This window comes from Xyrauchen texanus, chromosome 15, assembly GCF_025860055.1.
Source record: "Xyrauchen texanus isolate HMW12.3.18 chromosome 15, RBS_HiC_50CHRs, whole genome shotgun sequence".
NCBI classification, from domain to species: Eukaryota; Metazoa; Chordata; class Actinopteri; order Cypriniformes; family Catostomidae; genus Xyrauchen; species Xyrauchen texanus.
This window is the reverse complement of record NC_068290.1, coordinates 11,983,000-12,002,340: the sequence shown is the minus strand read 5'-3', so window position 1 is coordinate 12,002,340 and position 19,341 is coordinate 11,983,000. Positions and strand designations below refer to the sequence as shown.

Here is a 19,341-nt window from a genome sequence, read left to right as displayed (position 1 = left end):
AACAGTGTGAGTGTGTGAATGTCGGTGGGCGACAGAAGTGATATCCTGTTCTTCTTAATACAGTTTCTCTATGAAATGCAATGGTCAGATGCCTCTTCATTTAACACTTTTGTTCACTTTCTAGGAGAGAGGTGTGCGCGTGTGTGTGTGTGTGTGTGTGTGTGTGTGTGTGTGTATTTGTAGGGGAGTGGCTAATGCTTGTGTGAGAGCTGATGCTCAGCTGGTTGCTGGCCCAGGGATCTGTGAACCTCTCTCAGAACCAGCCTACTTTTTCAGTGTCATGAGTGTTTTAAGAATACATTTTAACATGCAGAGTAACTTAACAGAGTCATAAACTGCTTTTGTTGCAAACATAAAAAATTTCAACAAATTATTTTCATAGGAATCATTTCAAATACACTTAATGAGCACTTTATAAGGAACACTATGCCCCTCAAGAAGTTCCTTCTGCTGTTGTAGCCCACCCACCTTGACACTAGTGCATTCTGATATGCTATTCTGCTCATTACAATTGTACAGAGTGGTTATCTGAGTTACTGTAGCCTTTCTATCAGCTCGAACCAGTCTAGCCATTCTCCCTTGACCTCTCTCATCATCAAGGCATTTCTGTCTGCAGAACTGCAGCTCACTGGATTTTTTATGTTTTTGGCACCATTATGAGTAAACTCTAGAGACTGTTGTGCATGAAAATACCAGAAGATCAGCAGTTACAGGAAGACTCAAACCAGCCTGGCTGGCACCAAAAATCATGCCACAGTCAAAATCACAAGATCAAACATTCTGATGGTTGGTGTGGACATTAAATTAAGCTCCTGACCCATATCTGCATGATTTTATGCATTGCATTGCTGCCACAATATTGGCTGGTAAGAAAAAAAAGTAATATATATTATATTATACAAATGGGGTCAAAAGTGGCTCAAGCCGCTGTGCAATGTAATCATGCTAAACTTTGGAATAGAATGTACGTCAGCTGAACGCATTTCGCTTACAGTGTTAACAGTGTAAAGAGCTAGTTAGTCTATTTTGCAATCGGAGCTAACAATCTACTTTGGTTCTGCATCAGCACTTTGGTTCCTAGTTTGAGACCAACATGTTATAGGTGCCAGTGTAGAGCTAATATGTCTAGCCTGGAACCACCTTTTCTACAATGGAAACATGCAGAATGTTTTCCGATTGTGCACCAGGTTGGGCAACAACATGTGCATGTGAGGTCTATACCCTCCCTTAACCCAGAGAACAGTTTTCTGACCCACCCATTGACCCACACACATACACACATGGGCTTATGTAATATTAACAACCACTCTCTCTCCTCCAGTCTGGCTCATCCCAAAAGGTCATTCTCTCAGTTCATTCTTTTCCTTCATTTAATCCTTGTCTTTTATTTATTGAGGAACCAGGGAGTTCACATAAACAATTTTTTTTAAATGATTTTGATTTCTAGTATATACACTGAAAAAATTATGAAGTATAATTATTTTAATAACAAATTGTAAATGACATTTTTAATTTACCCTAAAACATTCCTTCTGATTAAAATGTTTAATTATTACACACAACATTTTTGCAATCCAAATAGTTTTATGTACTGTACATGCTGTGCTGACATTTTTGCATTTTCTTTTTTAATTATACCAAATTATTTTGTACATTTACATTATTATATATCATTATTGACAAATATTATACTAAAATATATATTTTTATGTAACATTTACATTTATTACATGATGAATATATATATAATATATATATATATATATATATATATAATATATATATATATATATATTATTATTATTATTTTAATCATCAATATCATGATGCCAGTGAGTGTATTTTCACTGCCAAACTACAAATCCCAAAACTCACTGATTAATTCATGTCACATGACTACAAGCAAGGAGCAGACGGTACAGAGTCATGTGATGTTGTTAGCAGGGGTTGAATCTGAGAGGTTCTGCCGCGTTTCTTGTGCGTGCTAAGGCTAAGTGCTCTCTCCAGAGAAAGGGTAATGCATGAAAATCAGTTTTGTTCATTTGTTTGTTTAAAAGGATTGTTTCTTTGGCTCAAATTATCTCAGGTAGAGGTCAGTGTTTGAGGATGGTGAGGAGGTAAGAGGAAGGGGGAGGGTAGGCTTAAGAGGATGCTGTCTTGTTGCCGTGAAGCCCTAGCTTTCTGCTGTAGCAGCATTGAGAAAGAACAGAGCATGTTTGTGCAGTATGTAGCAGTGTGTTTGGATAATTGCATGCCATGTACATGTACATGTACATGAACATGAACATAGTATATATACAGTATGTAGACATAATGCCCCGTCTGTTAAATGGGCAGATGTCTATATGTATGCAGTTCTATGTTAATCTCTCAGTTTGCATTTTCTGGTTGATCATGGTTTTGAGAGGGGCCTGGTTTTTATGGAGAGCTACTTTGTCATCCACAGCCGTCCATTTAGACTGTACTGAATCATTTGTTTACTGTAAAGCTGAACAATGTTAAGCAGTGTGAGGATAATTAACCTTTGTGTTCTTTTTGGGTATCTTTGAGTGGGCATTGTTCTGTGTCTGTCTGTTATGACTGCACATGATACCAAATTATGTCTAAGCTGTTTTACATTTTTCGATTCAAACAAAAGTTGTTTAGGTTTAAAATGTTGAGAATAGTATTTACATTCCTAGAATAACTTTTCTAATGTATGTGTGCTTTGAAATTTAAATTGTATTCCCCCATCTACTGTTTATTGTCTGCTGAGGACACATTAAAGCCTAACCTATTATGCAAAATTCACTTTTACATGGTGTTTGAACATAAATGTGTGTTGACAGTGTGTGTACACAACCACCCTATAATGATAAAAATCCACCCAATGAATTTTTAATCCCTATTAATCATAAGCACAGTCTCAGAACAAGCCGTTTGCAGATTATGTACAAAGTAGTGTTGTCACGGTACCAAAATTTCAGTAGTCGGTACCAATACCAGTTTTGCCATTGAGCAACATTTTAATTTAAATATATAATTTTTTAATTATAACAAAACTGAACAATGTATGCTTAAAGTATTTTTGAACACTTATATAAGATTTGCTTCAACTTTTGCAACTTTTACTTTAAGTTTTTACCAAGTTCTAAAAAAAAAAAAGCCTAATTAAACAAGCATAAAATAGAATGAATGAAAAACAATTTCCAAACTAATGTGCAAAGTGCTCTCTAATTAATAAAGCTGCATATTGCCAATTTGCTTCATGATAAGAAATGCACAGTGACATGATTAAATAAGTTGCGAATAAGTTCTAATCGAGCATTTAGCGTGCGTGCGTGCGTGCGTGCGTGCGTGCGCGCGCGCGAGGGAGGAGCGACCGAGGCAGAGTCTCTCTCAGCCGGTGAAGTTTCAGTCTCTCCCCCTTAGATCGGGACATTCGCGCAACTCATAGAAGAGGCACCGACTACACAGAGAAATGCCAGTTTCTGAGTTTATAGTTATTAACATGACCTGCTTCTGTATTATTTGAACTTTAATAAAGCAATTTTACTGCATTTATATATATATATATATATATATATATATATATATATATATATATATATATATATATATATATATATATACTATATATACATATAGTGTATATATATATATATATATATATATATATATATACACTATATATATATATATATATATATATATATATATATACATATCAGTGTATATATATATATATATATATATATATACACTATATATATATATATATATATATATATATATATATATATATATATATATATATATATATATATATATACACATATATATATATATATATATATATATATATATATATATATACACATATATATATATATATATATATATATATATATATACACATATATATATATATATATATATATATATATATACACACAGTATATATATAAGCATAAGGCCTCTTTGAGCTTCCGTACATTTAAGATGTTACGCTGGGATGTTTCCTTTAAAGAGCTCCGCCTCTGCTTATTCCACAACGGTACATGCTTCTGAATGTACTTTTTTTTTTTTTTTTTTTTTAAATCATTCCCTAATACTTTGAGATCTACATAAAATAATCATCTGGACTGATCTGTGTAATTCTTCCTCCATCAGGCCTGAATTGCTGCTCTCACGCGATATCGTTACAGTTTAATGTGATTTCATGTTACGTTAAATGAGATCAAACGACTATTCGACAAGAACATTTTTCTCATCAATTTTGTGTTATTATGTCGATAATGTCGACTAAACGTTTCAGACCTAATGCAAAAGATAATATGCTTTTAAACTCGCCTGCTTTATTTGCTTGAATAAATCCGGGTGTCTTGTCTTTCAGGTGCTTTATTAAGTTGTATGTGTTTCCTCCTTTCGTTAGAAAATTGTGAACGCAGCATTTACAAATAGGTTTTTGCTGATCTGTGATGTTTCCCTTTTCATCAGCCTCAAATTACCTGGCTTTTTCCACTTTTCATTTCGACATGATTCAGTTGAGACTCAGCAGCAACAGCAGCTTTGCTTGCCGCAATCTTTTGCTTGTTGTGAGTGTTCTAAAGTTCCCGCCTCTGCGTGGGTACCCCGGTACCTTCAGAAATTCTGGTATCGTAAATAATGTTTTGTTTGAGTACCGACTTGGTACCGGTATTTTTGACCATACTAGTACAAAGTGACATCACTTTGTTCAGGCCCTGCCCATGACAGTTGATGGACATTGCTGAAGGACATTTATGTTGTGTGTGTTGTTTTGTTATAACGCATTGCGAATGTTGTAACAGTATTTGTGTGTGTTGCTCATCCATTGTTAAAAAACTGCTGAAAAAAACGTATCGGTTACCTAACGTAACCTCGGTTCTCTCTAGATGAGGGAACGAGTATTGCGTAAGCTAGCTTACGCTACGGGAAAGATTCATCTTTTCTGAGATATTGAAGCCAAAAAATTATCCTTAATTTTTGTATCCATTGTCAACGCAGTGCGGCAGCTGCAGACCTTGAGCGGGCTATCTAGCGAGCTCATAGGTTGCTCTGCGGCAACTGCTGCAGCCTATAGACGAGCTTGGGCTGAACTCGCGATCCAATGAGAGGCGTCCGCGGCTCACTGCATCAAAGCCCGCCAAAATGGGTGTGACTAGAGTGCATATAAGCGTAGTTTGTAGGCTGGAAACCTGGTTTTCATTGACTGAAGCGAAAAGTCGCCAGTGGCGCGAAGCACGGCCGGCTACGCAATACTCGTTCCCTCATCTAGAGAGAATCGAGGTTACGTTAGGTAACCGATACGTTCTCTTCACGAGAGGTTCTCTCGTATTGCGTAAGCTAGCTTACGCCACGGGAACCCATTGTCAACGCCGTGCGCCAAGCATCCACTGTATGAGCCCCAGGGAATTGAGGGGGACCCGGGGAGCCCTTATGAGTGGGGAAATAATATTTGGCCGGCAAGAATGCGGGTCATTGATTGTGTAATACATAAGCACATAGTGGGAAGGGAACGACAGAGCGGCAGTGCCGGTCTGTGTGGAATGTGACCCATCAGTGCAGCTCACCAGGGGAGCTGTAGCGTATTAAACCGCTAGTAGTTTTGCCTGCAGAGCGGGCACTTCCATATTGTAAAATCTGACAAAGGTGGAGGGGGAAGTCCATCCCACTGCCACACATATGTCGTGAATGGAAATCCCGCTGGACCATGCCCACGAGGATGCCATGCCTCTAGTGGAGTGAGCCCTAATGCCCAACGGGCATGGCAGGTCTTTTGACGCGTATGCAGCAGCAATAGCGTCCACTATCCATCTAGATAGTGTCTGTTTCGAGGCGGCGAGACCTTTGGTGCGCCCTCGAATGAAACAAAAAGCTGCTCAGAGCGCCTGAAAGCCGCGGAGCGCACAGTATACAATCTCAGTGCTCTGACCGGGCAAAGGAGATTGGCGTCGTGTTCGCTATCGGTGCTGGCAGCGCCGATAGGAAATGACCTGTGCTCTGAAAGGAGTACCGATCACCTTGGGAACATAGCCGTGTCTAGGCTTTAAAATGACCTTGGAGTCACTTGGTCCAAACTCAAGACACGCAGCGCTGACAGACAGCGCGTGAAGGTCTCCCACACGTTTGACTGATGACAGGGCAGTCAGAAAACGGTTTTGAGTGAAAGGTATTTCAAATCCACGGATTGAAGTGGTTCGAAAGGGGGCTTTCATAGTTTCGAGAACTATAGAAAGATCCCAGATAGGAACCGATGGGGGCGCTGGGGTTCATCCTTCTAGCTCCCCTGAGGAAGCGGATGACCAGCTCGCTTTTACCCCATGACTGGCCATGCAGGGGTTCAGCTAACGCTGCAACGGCCGCCACATACACTTTGAGCGTGGATGGGGATCTGCCCTTATCCAGCAGCTCTTGTAGGAATACTGAGCAGCTGACTGACACCCCACATGTCCGCTGGTCCAGGTCTCTGTCGGTGCACCATTTTGAGAACACAGACCATTTTGACGCATAGAGTCTTCTCGTGGAAGGAGCTCTAGCGTGTATGATGGTGTTTATTACTCCTTCTGGCAGAGCGACGGGTAGTCGTTGATCACCCACGCATACAGCGCCCAGCGCTCTGGGTGGGGATGCCAGATTGTGCCGCGAGCTTGAGAGAGGAGATCTGCTCTTACTGGGATGGGCCACGGCGCTGTCAGTGACAGCTGCATAAGCTCCGGGAACCATGTCTGATTCTCCCAACACAGGGCTATGAGGAGCACTGAGTGACGCGTTTCCCTGATCCTCTGCATTACCTGTGGCAATAGCGAGACGGGAGGGAAGGCGTAAAGCGGGCGTCTGGGCCAGTCCTGGGCCAGCGCGTCCTCGCTTTTCGAGAAAAATATTGGGCAGTGAGAGTTCTCTTTGGACGCAAAGAGGTCTATCTCTGCTCTGCCGAATAGGTGCCATAACGTCTGGACTGTTTGAGCGTGCAGGGACCATTCCCCTGGGGAATATTGTCTCTGGACAGTCTGTCCGGGCCGTCGCTCAGGTGGCCTGGCACGCGCGCCACCCTCAGCGAGCGCAGGTGGCATTGGGACCAACTCAGTATGCGTTTCGGCCAGATGGAAGAGGTTCCTGGATCTGACACTGCCCTGACGGTTTAGGTAGGATACCACAGATCTGTTGTCCGAACGGACCAGGACGTGGTGACCCTGAATGACCGGGAGAAAGGGCACGAGCGCGTACTTGACCGCTATCATTTCCAGACAATTTATGTGAAGGAGCTTTTCCTGAACTGACCATAGGCCGAAAACCGGAGAGCCCTCGCAGACCGCGCCCCAACCCGTGTTGGACGCGTCTGTTGAGATGACTTTTCGGCGAGATACAGCTCCCATTGTCACTCCCCGCTGATACCATTAGGCCACTGTCCAGGGCTGCAGAGCTGATATACAGGTCTGAGTCACTTTGATGGGCTGGCGGCCTGTGGCCCAAGCCCGGCAAGACGCGCGGGTGTTTAGCCAATGCTGAAGCGGGCACATGTGCAGTAAACCCAGCTGAAGTACTGCTGCGGCTGAGGCCATGTAACCTAGCACTCTCTGGAATTTCTTCAGAGGCGTGAGGCTGTTCATCTGAAAAGATGCGGCTAGTCGCTGAACACGGCGCTGCTGTGTAGATAAGCGAGCCGTCATTGCCACGGAGTCTAGTTCTATTCCAAGGAAGGAAATTGTCTGACTGGGCTGTAGTGAGCTCTTGGTCCAATTGACTGCAAGACCCAAACTGTTCAGATGGCTGAGGAGAACTGCTCTGTGAGACAGAAGCTCCATATGTGACTGTGCCATAATCAGCCAGTCGTCAAATAGTTCAAAATTCTCAAACCCTGACTCCACAGGGTGCGAGCGCCGCATCCATGCACTTGGTGAAAGTACGGGTGCTAAGGACAGTCCGAACGGGAGGACGGTGTATTGATAAACCTGGCCGTCGGCTGAATCTCAAGAATGGCCTGTGACGGGATTTATCTGAATCTGAAAGTATGCATCTTTCAGATCGAGAGAAATAAACCAGTCCCTCTGGCGCACATGCGCGAGGAGTTTCCTGATTGTAAGCATTTTGAACGGTCTTTTTGCAAGCACCTTGTTCAAAACCCTGAGATCTAATATGGGTCTGAGGCCGCCGTCTTTCTTGGGAACAAGAAAATAACGGCTGTAAAGCCCCGACTCGCTCAGAGAGGGTGGCCCTTTTGCACAGAAGGCTTGCTATTTCTGAACGAAGCATGCACGCTGCTTCCGTGTTCACAGTGGTTTCGAGCTGCGCTCTGAAGCGAGGAGGGCGGCGATCGAACTGTAGCAAATAGCCCTGTTGTATTTTGCTTAACACCCACTTGGATATCCCTGGAATAGCTTCCCACGCATTGAAGCGTAACGCTAGAGGGTGAATGGCCAATTCGCTCTGATTGCAGCACACAGAGCGCTGAACAAAATGCGTGAGCGCTTTTAGTGTGTTCATGCATGATTGCTCGCAGACAGCATGAACAGGCTGTTTTGTGAGTGACTTCCCGATTGGAATGAATGTGGAAAGAGTCACATCTGTTACGTGATGCGCAAGCATAGTCATGGGCACGGGACTTACACACAGAGGAATGTTTGCTGGCCGTGTAACAGAGCGGGCAGAGAAGGGGCGCGCGCACGTATTCGTGGGCGCATTTATTGACTCTAGCGCTCGAGCGGTTCGTAACCGCTTTATGTGAGCGTGCTCTGGTGGGGACACGAGACATGCAGTGCTTGTGTGCAGAAGTGAACACTGGATTGTGGGCACATTTTCTACACATAGGGCTGGTCGTGTGACAGAGCGGCCAGAGAATGGGCACGCGCATGCATTTGTGGGCGCCTTCATTGACTCTGACGCTCGAGCGGTTCGTAACCGCTTTATGAGAGCGTGCTCTGATAGGGGCACGGGATGTGTTATGCTTGTGTGTAGGGGCGAACACTGGGTTGTGGGCACATTTTCTACACATAAGACATGTTTGCTCTTTACAAGATTTATTTGGGTCGCCGTGAAAACGGCGTTTGAGTGCAGGCAAGCGGGCAGTGTCACCGGCTTGTTGGCTGCTAAATTCACCACTGTATATGCCTGAGAGAAGGGGACTGACAGGGGGCAAAGCTTTGACGGTGGTCCGGCCGCGGCGGGACTGAGCCGTCGTTTGTTCAACAAAGTTAGGAAGACTTCGGTTTAGGGCTGTGACGGTATGGGATTTTGTCTTACCGCGGTAAAGAAGCAACAAATCTCGCGGTTTGGCGGTTAACCGCACCCCCCCACCCCCACCCCCACAAAAAAAAAAAACACCCGCGGCCGCACCACACACTGCTGCAGACGCGATCAAGAACCCATGTAGCTTGTAAATGACAATGGGAATGAATAATTTTAAAGCAGTATTCTTTATTAACAAATAAACAAATTAACAAATTAACATTTATATTAAACTGTAAATAATAATTAACTATTAATTAGGCTAAACTAAAACAACCTTTTTCATAATTATAAAGCAGTTTTCTTTATTATTGACAGCAAATTAACATTTATATTAAATTGTAAATATTAATAATTAACTATTAATTAGGCTAAACATAAACAACCTTTTTAAGTGCAAAATAAAATAGTCTGAACAAGTGTTCGGCTGTTGGGCCGCTGAATCGTCAATTCCTGCTGCTTTATTTTTCGGTCTTCAGGTTTCGTGACAGGAAAACCAACATGTTAACCTTGTCTGGTTTCAGCGAGGATCTTAACGGAGTAACAATGTTGCCAGCCGCACTGAATACACGCCCGAAGGAGTGCTCGTTGCGCATATAGTCATATATTTTCTGGCAACTTTCGATAGAAGAGGGAATCGAGCCTGATTATCCCGCCACCAGGCAAGCGGATCAGAGTGCAGATCGAGGGCGTCCTCCTGCAAATACCTTGCGACTTCAGTGTCTGCACGGATTCTTTTGGGACCGGATTGGAGGATTGTGCTTTTCTCTTCCAAGCAGGTCCGTAAGATTCATTTTTTTTTTTGGAGGAGGTGAAGATGATGGCGCACTTCCTCCTTCTCCCTCTCCAGCCGCAGCGGTACTCATGGCACCTTCTCCATCCCCGACATCACGCTGCTCTTCTGGCATTGCCAGCATCTCCTCCAAGAGCGCATCTTTAACGCCATCTCCGGGTTGATGTCCTTGTATCTTGGGTCAATGAATGAGGCCTTTGCCAATAGTTGCTGTGTTGCAGGTGCATTATATTTGTCTTTCAAGACTCCAACCATTTTTCTTTTCAGGTTGCGCGTCAACTCCGTGTCTTCATCGGTTGGGAGCAAACTATCCTCGGTTAATAACTGTAGGACTGGTTTAACAGAGGACGCTGTAACTGTCTTCTCGGAATACAGCGCATCTGTAAAATCCGCGACCTTCTTCAGCGCTGCATTAACGGATTCGAGGACTTCGATGTCCTGCCACGTCGGTATCAAATGCTGGCTGCGCCGGTCATCCATCAACACCCTCCTAATGGCTGGGACTTGCTCGAGAACGCGCGCAATCATTTTGCTTAGTGCCCCACCTGGTAGGACAATCCTGTGAATACATTAAAAATTGTAATCCCCAATTAGGCTATGTTTTTTTTGTCCTGTGCAATAAAATGTATTTATTTATACATCGTGCCACTATTTATACACATGTGTATATTTGCCATCTGTTGTGTTTTATCTTACGGAGCTCCGCACATTACATGGAGGAAAAAACTAGGCTAAATCGTATGCACGATTTATAAATAGAGGGAACAAAGTAGTAAATCGTCTGCACGATTTTGCAAATCGAGGGAACGAAATAGTAAATTGTGCGCATGATTTATAAAACGAGGGAACGAATTAGTAGGATAGCCTAAATCGTGCGCACAATTTAGCCTACTTTTTTTTTCTTGCACAATGTGCAGGGCTCGTATATGTGGAGCTTCTATAACAAGCGAATTTCTCCAGCTCGGGATCAATAAAATCTTATCTTATCTTAATCATGAAAATGGGCAGCAGAAATTCAGAGCGTTGATTGGCGTTTCCATAAGTTTTGCCCAGTTATTTACAGGATTTTAGATTTCAGTTATTTCAGTATTCAGCTTTGAAAAAATATAATTATTACATCATAAACATAACAATAATATGAAATAACATTTATTTATATAACTTTGTTATTTTTTTCGATATCTTTTGAGTTTAATAGGAATTATGGAACAGGTTTGTCATCGTTTGCAACCCATTATTTTGTAGAATAAATTATTCAAAGTTTCAACAAGTTGCGTTTGGACGAGTGCGTTTATATCCACGGACTGTTACATGAAAAACAACGTCTAAAGAAATAAGAATCGAAGTTTAGCACAACTCACCAGAACTAAGCAATGTTGGGGCAGGTTGAGCTCGAATTGTTCTTTCTGCAGCTTTCTCTTCTTTTGCCAGCTCTGCGAGAAAGTCGTCACCAATGTTCCGCACACACCCATGGCTCGGGCAGTGCGGTCCTTTTCCGTCTTCATTGCATTGGTGACGGCTAAATGCAGATTATGGCCAAAGCAATTTAGCCATGTCCAGCCAAGTTTTCGCACCGCAGCCACAATATTTGCCCCATTGTCTGTGGTAATACAGACCAGTTTCCTCTCGTCCAGGGACCACTCGTGGAAGGAGGACCTGAGAGCTTCCGCCAGGTTGTCACCCGTGTGGCTTTCTGGCGTGAACACAGTCTCCAGGCACTTTGAGTTTAGTTCCCAGTTTGCGCTGAGATAGTGTATGGTCAGGCTCATGTATGGCATCATGTTAACGCTTGACCACATATCAGTTGTCACTGAGAAATGATCAATGTCTTTTAAGTCCTGTATTATGCCGTCCTTCACAGATAGATACTTTTCAGGGATCGCTGTTTGAGAAAAGTACTTTCGGTCAGGAAGTACATATTGCTTATCAAATGCCTGTCCCAAATGGCTTTGAATGCTGGCTTCTCAACGGTACGGAATGGTACCATTTCTTCTACCAAATAACGAGTCACGCTGTCAGTAAGTACTCGCCACTGATCGCTGCCTCTTTGGTACTTCGCACCTCTCGCAAAGGCCTCGGAGACTCCCAACTGTCGTTGCTGGCCTGAGGTTGTAGGTGTGCTGCACCCAAGTCCGGCAAATGCCACAGGATGGTTAATTTTAAGATGTGATCTTAAATTAGTGGTATTTCCTCGCGAGACGGATACTTTTTTGCGACAAATACGGCATACTGCCTCGTCCAAATTCACCGGCTGCCCATTGTCACCTGCCTCAAAGCCAAAATGTGCCCAAATAGGCGACACAGTATTTGGCTTAGACACTAGATTCGTGGCCATTTTTTGAATAATGTCTTTTGGCTAGCACTGTCAACTGCCTATACCACATAAGAGAAGTATCGCATGCAATTAAAATCTAACTCCAACAGTTTACGTTATGATTTTGTCTTTTATGCCTGTGTTTGTGTGTATTTAATTGAACATTATCTGTAAACATCACAAGTACTGAAACCTAACAGTTAGGCTAATTAATAATAATCAGACACACAAAAAATAAATCCCCCATTAATGGACTGTTCCTCCCTTGCGCAGAAAAGCGTTTTTTTTTCTCCAGAAGCCCTTGAACATATATCTCTGCGTCTCATATTGACGCTAAAGGGTGCCATGTGCGTTGGATGTAGACGAAATGTCAAAAGTGTCACTATATTACGCCCTAGGATGAGAATGCGTTGGGAATACAGTAAATTATAAGCAAATATTAATGTGTTAAATATTAAAGAAAAAAAAGTGCGGTGATGACCTCACACCGCGGTAGGCATCTCATTAACGCGATATTGCGGTGATGCGGTTATCGTCACACCCCTACTTCGGTTGCTCTGGTTTCAGCGTTACCTTAAATCGAGGCCCGCGGGGGGGGCGGCGGTCTGCGGCGGCTGTCTGAGCGCGATCGAGGGCGGCCGCCCTGTCGACGCTGAGAAGTCTGAGATTGTTGAGCTGGGCGCTGTGAAGAGGCTCGTGCAGGAGGCTGATCACGTGAGCGGCCTGCAGAGGAGCTAGCGCGATGGAGAGAGCGGTGCGTTGAGGAACGTAGAGCGCTCTGCTTCTCCCATGTCGGCTAGCGTTAACCACAGATGTCTCTCGGTCACAGTCAGCGCGGCCATGCACTTCCCTATAGCTTGGGCTGCAGCTTTGGTAGCGTGGAGGGCGAGGTCCGTAGCACTCCGTATGTCTGCAACCGCCTCTGGATGCCTGCTTTCCTCATCCCACTCCCACAGAAGGTCCGCTTGGAGGATCTGTAGGACGGCCATAGAGTGCAGAGCAGATGCAGCTTGGCCGGCGGCGGAATAGGCGCGGCCAACACAGGCGGAAGTTGTTCTGCAGGCCTTAGACGGGAGCACTGGTTTAGACCGCCATCTCGCGGAGGGCGGGCAAAAGGTGTGCTGCTACCGCATCCTCGACCGGAGGGATGGAAGCGTAGCCCTTCTCAGTGGCGCCGTCCACCGAATCAAGAGAGGTGGAGACGTGGGATCGGACCCTGGCCGAGAAAGCGCTGCTCCATGATTTGGAAAGCTCGGCGTGGAGTTCCGGCAGGAAGGGAGCGGCCCGGGTAGCGGGTGCTGCACGGCGGCGGCTCTGTAGAAAGCAGCCGTCAAGTCTGTTGGGTGCCTGCTCAAGGGGCAGTGACCACTCGAGCCGGAGGCGGTCGACGGCCTGTGTGAGGAGGCGTGTTAGTTTCCCTTCGACTCCGGCGCGGGTCCTGCTGGATTCCTGGGCCGAGGAGGAGGCGTGTGAGCCTGACCACTCCTCGCTGTCCGAAGCCATGATGGAACAGCCCATATCCTCCGCCTCGTCCTCCGAGATGGCAGCAGAGCAGCCGCTCGGCGGCAATTGCGCGTCCCGGGTGGGCGGGGAGGGTGAAGGCGATGCTCGAGGGATGGGCTCCGGTGAGGCAATCACTTCTACCATTGTTTCCGGCAGCCTTTGAGAGCGGCGCTTTTTTCTGCGCGGCTGAACGCAAGGCGGCGCGGCGGCTTCGGTCCTGAGCGCTTCGAGTCGAGCCCGCAGGGTCGACATCGGCAGCTCCTCGCAGAGATCGCATCCGCCTTTGGCGAGGGCGAGCTCTGCATGCCCCAGTCCCAGGCAGAGAGCGCAGATGATGTGGCGGTCTCCGGTGCTGAGAGGAGCGCGGCATGAGGCGCAAGTGGAGCGAGGCATCTTAAAAAAGACGCTCGTACTCTTTTGTGAAGTTCTTAAGAATTAGCTTGCTTTTAAAAAGGATACGTCGCCGGATGGCGTAGCTTTCAGGACGGCTGAAGGTGGCGAAGACGGCCGGCTTCTTCGAGCGCTGTCCACGCTTGCTTGATGCCCCTCGAACGGCGACGCGGCTTCCAGTTCAGTGATGCGAAGAGCTTCGCTGAAGAGATGAAAATCAGGGTTCCAGCCTACGAACTACGCTTATATGCACTCTAGTCACGCCCATTTTGGCGGGCTTTGATGCAGTGAGCGCGCGGACACCTCTCATTGGATGCGAGTTCGCCCAAGCTCGTCTATAGGCTGCAGCAGTTGCCGCAGAGCAACCTATGAGCTCGCTAGATAGCCCGCTCAAGGTCTGCAGCTGCCGCACTGCGTTGACAATGGATACAAAAATTAAGGATAATTTTTTGGCTTCAATATCTCAGAAGAGATGAATCTTTCCCGTAGCGTAAGCTAGCTTACGCAATACGAGAGAACCTCTCGTAAGAGAACTACTCTGATGGAGTCTCTCCCTCATCAGTGTCTGACTCTGGTACAAACATATAAGGCTGAACACCACTATTTTCGCTGTCAGTCATATTGCTTTTGATGTCTAGTTATCTGAAGCAGAGATGTCAAAACTCCGCCCTATTCTGGATACGTGGTGGGGAGCACCAGCTCATTTGCATTTAACCTGTTAACCTGCACCTCCACTCAGGGGCTCACAGCTGAAAATGACATACCTGAATTAAAATAAATATAGCTCCTGAGAACAGTGTCCCACAGGCACAATTAAGGTCTCTTTGGAAAGAAGACACTTGGCACTCTACTAACAATAAATCAGAGTTGATAATGCTCAAACAAATAAAAAGTTATAAAAGTTGAAGTGCCTCATAAATAATGTGAACTTCAAAAGATGTTTTATTATTTCATGTACAAATATATAAAAATAGACCTGGAGGAATCCAATTAGGTAAAGGATTGAAAGCCACAAGTCTCATCAGTTTATATTTCAAATTTGAGGAAGATATAATGAAAAATGGGGTTCCTGCAAGCTTTTTTCCAAGACTATGTCAGTTCCCTTTCTCCCTACCCCTGCCCGAGGCACATCCCCAGAAATGACATCCCCAAACTAAAATAATTGTAGTTACTGAACAATTTGCTCTACATGCACAATTTAGACATATTTAAAAAGAAGACACTTTGGAGTTTATTACCCAAATGTAAAAGTTTAAAAAATTTACACAGACAAAAATTTATAGAATTTAAAGTGTCTTAAAGATAATTTGTACTTCAAGTAACATTTCATTATTTTATGAAAAAATAAATGAAAACAAACCTGGAGGAATCCAGTTAGGTAATCGATTGAAAGCCACAAGTCTCATCAGTTTATATTTCACATTTGAGGAAGATATTATGAAAAATGAGATTTCTGCAATATTTTTTCCAAGACTATGTCCAGGTACCAAGAAGCCTCCTTGGATACCTCAAAAAGCAACCTAATGATCAAATGTTATGAAGGGTACTGCAAGCTATTTTAGTCATCATTATTCACTATTCATACCGATAGTCGCCCATTCAACATTCAATGGCTGGTGATGGCCAGTGATACAGACAGCATTCATATGGATGGTCAGACATAGAACCAACAATCACACTGATGGCCAGCCATCAGACAAGCCATTTGTTTTATAAGGTGCATTACCTTATCTTTTCAGACCAAAATGCATTTACCTTATAAATCAAATGGGAAAACAAACACACACACACACACACACACACTCTCTCTCTCTCTCTCTCTCTCACACACACACACACACACACACACACACACGTATAATGTGTGCATGTTACATAGCAACTCACCGATGTAAAATTGGACCATCTTTTCCGTCCTCAAGCATATCACCCTCGTCGCTGTATTCACTCCTCAATTTCGTCATCGCTTCTTCGAGTGATCTCAAATAAAACATCTTCAGCAGAAAAAAACTTCTTTTGACGATCCATTTGATGAGATAATCCGTCCAGTAAGTAAGACGCGAAAACAGATGTTGACTGGGGAACCGTCTTTTTACTATGGCTTGTTTGTTGTCAAATGACGGGGGTGTGGTCACAGCCTAATTCGCAGGTTAGCTCCTCAAGTGTAGAGTGGCTGATTCAAATAAATTAAAAAAACATCTTGTTCGCGAGGAATTTAAACTTCCCGGGTATCGTTGGAATCGTGCACTGCTTGGCTACATTTTCTATCAGTCTTATCATTTCAATTCTTTCATTGGCTTTCGTTGTAAAGACAAAACAATAGGATCAGCATATCATGACGTCAAAAAAACTGACCGCAGTGTTTGGATATTTTGACCTATATATTGCCTTTCTTTGTATTTGTGTGTGTGTGTGCGGTCTTAATTTGTTCATTACACTCTAAGCAACACACCCATATAACGTTCGGCTACCGGGAGTCTGTTTTTATGCATAATTTTATTGCATAACCGACAAGTATGATACTTCACCCTGAAGAAACTTCGATGTAAACAAAGGAATAACCATCGATGTTACAACGTTATTGTTTCTTTGGACTAAAAATGCTCTATGGGATGTTATTCAGTGGACCCTCACCTTTCCATCCAATCTGGAACTTTTAGCAGTGGATGCGTGTGTGGCTCGTTATTACGACACTACTGGTATGTACTCTTTTTTTTTTTGATTACGTGTGTTTTGATCTGTATTGCTTACATAAATGCAAGAAATACATTCGTTATAAGCTTTTCATCGAAAAACAGAGCTCTATCATTGATGCTTGAGGCTTACACCTTTAAAATGATATATAGTTTGCCAAGATTAATGATGTTCTTTCACGTTAAATCTATTCATAAACATTAAACTGGGGACTCTTCGGTGCGACTAAGACTGGTGCAGGTTAACAGGTTAAAGACACACACAAAAACAGCAAATTTTTATTCCCACCCAAAAATTGTCATTTCAATATGATATAATAAATTATCTGTAGGGTATTTTGAGCTGAAACTTCACAGACACATTTTGGGGACACCAAAGATTTGAATTACATCTTGTGAAAAGGGCATAATAAGTCCCTTTAATGCTAAAAACAAAGTAAAAAGTAAATGTGTGTGTATGTGTATATATATATATATATATATATATATATATATATTTGTCTTAAGATGGTTATTTATATCTTCAGCTTTAGTGTGTCAATAGGAAATATAAATGTTAGACTACAAACATTACTTTTGCAAATAGAAAAGACTGCTTTCTTCTATGCATTTTGATGGTTCAGAGACAATTTAGTAAGCCATTTGTAAGTTTATTTCCCTGAAATGTACAAGCTCTGTGGCACATTTAACATTGCTCTATTTGTTTTTAATGGCCTGACATAACATTCAGTGCATTTACATACATTTTAAAGTACAATTTCAGTCAGACTAAAACTATACATTTTCTTTGTAAAGAAATGTCATGAAAATGCTATAGTCCGACTGAAATCATACTTCCAATATTTGCAAAATTGGATTAACCAACCTATGGGGGGGGGGGGGTTGGGAAACCAGTTTGCAAACTGTCATTCTTTTAACAATTCCGCTAGTGGCACAGGAATGAAACACTACAGCATTTAGAAGGAAGTAGTAATTACTGTAATACATATTATTATGCACAACAGGTCTTAATGCATATAATTATATACAGTTGACAGAATAATTCAGCAACTGATTTTTGAAAAATTTACAATGAGGTCCAAACCTTTTAGACCACCAGTGAAAATGCACCTAGTTTGCATTTTTATAAGATAGTACGAAAATTATAAAAAATTATGTTATCAGCATAACAATCTGAGTGAAGGGCCAAACATGCATGTTTAGACATGACAAAGGTCTATACTTGCTTTAACACATGACAGATGTGCACATTTAGCAGTCAGTGGCAGTTCTGACTTACTTGGTACCCTAGGCGAGATCTGACGCGGCGCACCCCCCCCCTTAACATCCCTATTACCTAACATTTTGTATGACTTTTTTTATTAACTTTTTATTACGAAACTATGCTTTAACAAAAGAAAAAAAACTAAAAGCGTCCCTTATTAAACCCTGTAAAGCGAGAACCGGCCTGGCGATATAAACAATATTTTAATGATTAACTTAAACAAAAGACAAACACACACATGACGGACATGTCCGTAAACGATCTCTCTCTAGTCGCACCACCATCCACAATCGGCCTTTATCCCTTTCGGAGGCTTAATAGCCTCTGCCCTGTCGAACACCACATTTTTAGAACAATATCTCAGTTTTGTAGGTCCATTCAATGCAAGTTAATGTTGGCCAGAACTTTTATGCTGCATTTGTGATTTTTGTTGCTACAAAGTAATCCACAAGACTCCAGTGGTTAACTCCTGTCTTCAGAAGCGACATGATAGGTTTTTGGTTTGAAACATATCAATATTTAAATCTCTAAATCTTTTTACTCTTTTACTCTAAATCTTCACTATCACATCTGAAAGTCACATGTGATGACCATTTAGTTTCACTTTCACATCTGATGATTAATGTTAAAAAGGGTTTTAAATATTGATCTCACCCATGAATGTGAATATTTCTCACCCACACCTATCATCAGGGCTGTAGCAAACTAATCAGGGCCCCCTTACTGTCTACTGCTTTGGGCCCCTTTCATATAAAAAAAAAAATACAGTTTAAAATTTGATGTGGGGCCCCAATGGACCTGCGGGGGCCCCTAGAATCATTACCACCTTTCACCCCACTACGGCTCTGCCTATCATATCACTTCTGAAGACATGGATTCAAACACTGGAGTCTTATGGATTACTTTTATGCTGCCTTAATGTGCTTTTTGGAACTTCAAAGTTCTGGCCATCATCCACTTGCATTTTATGGACCTACAGAGCTGAGATATTTTTCAAAAAATCTTAATTTGTCTTCTACAAAAGAAAGAAAGACATATTTCTGGAATGTCATGACAGTGAGTAAATGATGAGAGAATTTACATTTTTGGTTGAACTGTCCCTTAAAAAAAAAAAGAACTAGACAATGAACATAGAAATTAAATATATACAGTATATACT

The 19,341-nt window shown here is 42.9% G+C and overlaps 1 protein-coding gene across 5 annotated transcripts in view; it reads left to right on the top strand.

Annotated features, from left to right (window-relative positions):
* Positions 1-1,909: 1,909 nt before the first annotated feature.
* The window catches only part of tsnare1 (T-SNARE Domain Containing 1), a 358,521-nt gene continuing 341,089 nt past the window's right edge, over positions 1,910-19,341 (top strand). For 4 of the 5 annotated variants that reach the window (XR_007972167.1, XR_007972166.1, XM_052144886.1 and 1 more), the window contains exon 1: positions 1,910-2,014. The gene's annotated coding sequence lies outside the window, so the exon portion shown is untranslated. The other variant, XM_052144885.1, reaches the window with a different exon arrangement.